Source organism: Macaca fascicularis, chromosome 7, assembly GCF_037993035.2.
Source record: "Macaca fascicularis isolate 582-1 chromosome 7, T2T-MFA8v1.1".
Taxonomy (NCBI): Eukaryota; Metazoa; Chordata; class Mammalia; order Primates; family Cercopithecidae; genus Macaca; species Macaca fascicularis.
In genome coordinates this window covers 14,401,328-14,403,159 of record NC_088381.1, presented here as the reverse complement: position 1 = coordinate 14,403,159, position 1,832 = coordinate 14,401,328, and the positions used below count along the sequence as shown (strand labels likewise).

At 39.4% G+C, this 1,832-nt stretch overlaps 1 long non-coding RNA gene across 1 annotated transcript; it reads left to right on the top strand.

Moving 5' to 3' along the window:
• Nucleotides 1–248: 248 nt before the first annotated feature.
• LOC141407179 (uncharacterized) lies at nt 249–861 on the top strand. Its single transcript, XR_012414774.1, has 2 exons — nt 249–367; nt 495–861. It is a non-coding gene; the product is annotated as an uncharacterized lncRNA (long non-coding RNA).
• Nucleotides 862–1,832: the final 971 nt, after the last annotated feature.

Here is a 1,832-nt window from a genome sequence, read left to right as displayed (position 1 = left end):
TTTGTTTAACACACAGAGTCCTTAAAAGATTTAAGAGTTTAAAATCCGTGAATACTGATGGTGTTAGGTATGAGGGAAAAAAAAAAAAGATCCACAAATTGGTTGGAAAGCTTGGTAAAGGTTTGGTATCTTCTCATCCCAAAGGGGAGCCCTTCTGTTAAGGTATCAGATGCTTCCCCTTGCCCATCGTCCTACCCAGGGAGAGAAATTCAATCAGCCAGGACTTTACAGACCTATCTTCTTCCTCCAGGACAGAGGAGGGAAGGCCCGACACCTGACACTTGGAGAGCTTGAGCCTCAGAATAAAACACACTGCCATGAATTTGAATGAAGATAAGAGAAGAGGACAGTGAGAGATGCTCCAATGGTGAGGGCTGGTTGGTGTTGGCGGCTGCCCATCCCTCTTATCTCACCTAATGGCGGGTGCCTGCCAATGTTTATTTGGCCATTGCCATTCACCAGCTGCTCCTCTGCCATGTTGTTTTTCTTCCCAGATGGCAACACGATGTTCCACGATAAAACTGACACAAAAAACAATGCAAAATTTGTCTAAGAGAGGTTCAGCAAGCATGAGAAAAACATCTGATATCTCTCAGAGCTCGCCAAGTTCGCAGCTTACAGTGCCAGAGTAATTATGGGATGATTTGAACAGAGGCAATGCATGAGGAAGCCACTTCCAAATGTATCAGGTAGGTTTCCAGAAGAGGCAAACCATTCAGCTGTCTCATTCCTCTGGCGCTCTGACAGAATCGATGAGCATCGTCTGTGGCTCCCAGAAGCCTTGTACATTACTAAAGCCTGTGCTTTACCCCATGCCGCCTAATTAATGGCTCACTATTTAAAAAAAAAAAAACTCTTTTATTCAATTAGACTCTGCTTTCAGTAAGATAAACACTCCTGCCATCAAAATCCTGGGAAACCAACATTCATAGGCTGCCTTCATGCCAAGGCATCTGCTTTTCTGTGGCCCCTGGCCTCTTGTTCTGTCCAGCCTTGCTCTGGCTGTTTGATTTTGTAAAATCTGCGGAGAATGTCCCTGGTACCTCGTTATGCTGACAGCTATTTCTCCTTTAGCCTCTACACAATAACACAGAGTAAAGAGAATCATACTATTATTTTTATTGATTACAAAGAGCCACAGATGTTATTTAAAATGAGACATTGACTGGGTCTCATATTCATCACTATTACTCAAACTTTTGCCTTTTATGTGAGTTACCATTACCACATTCTTTGCTAGATTGGATTTTTAGGTGACAAGCTAGAAAGCTCTTTATTTTATCCTCGTGTTTCTTTACTTGAGTCAGAAGTAACTCCTGGAGATAATTGCATTCATGTCTATTTGGTTAGTTGTCAGAGGTATTATAGTGTATTTGGCTTGCTTTAGACAATACTGAGACAAAAAAAAAAAAAAAAAAAGTTTTAAAAGAATTCTATCTAGTATTTGAGGACTCTGTCCCAAACTGGTTCTATTGTGTTACTATTGGTTTTTAACTGTTGTTAATAATAATGAAGAATAGAAAATGCCCAGTAATCTCTAGTGAAAAACACTCTTTTAGTGAATGAATTAAATCTTCCTGATTTATAAGTGGTATAATGTATCGATAAAATTTAAAATAGATTTTTGCATTTACTTAGTGTGGTAAGAAAGTTTTTACTAGTAATATCTAACAGGAAAACATGTTCAAGAAACACTGACACATCCCCACATATAGGAAAAGGCAGTTGAAAGGCTCGGGATTTCCTGAAAAAGACCCGAGTTTAGGTCTTAGCTATGCCATTAACCTTGGATGAGTCACTTAAACTCTTAATAATCTCTATTTCCCTTTACA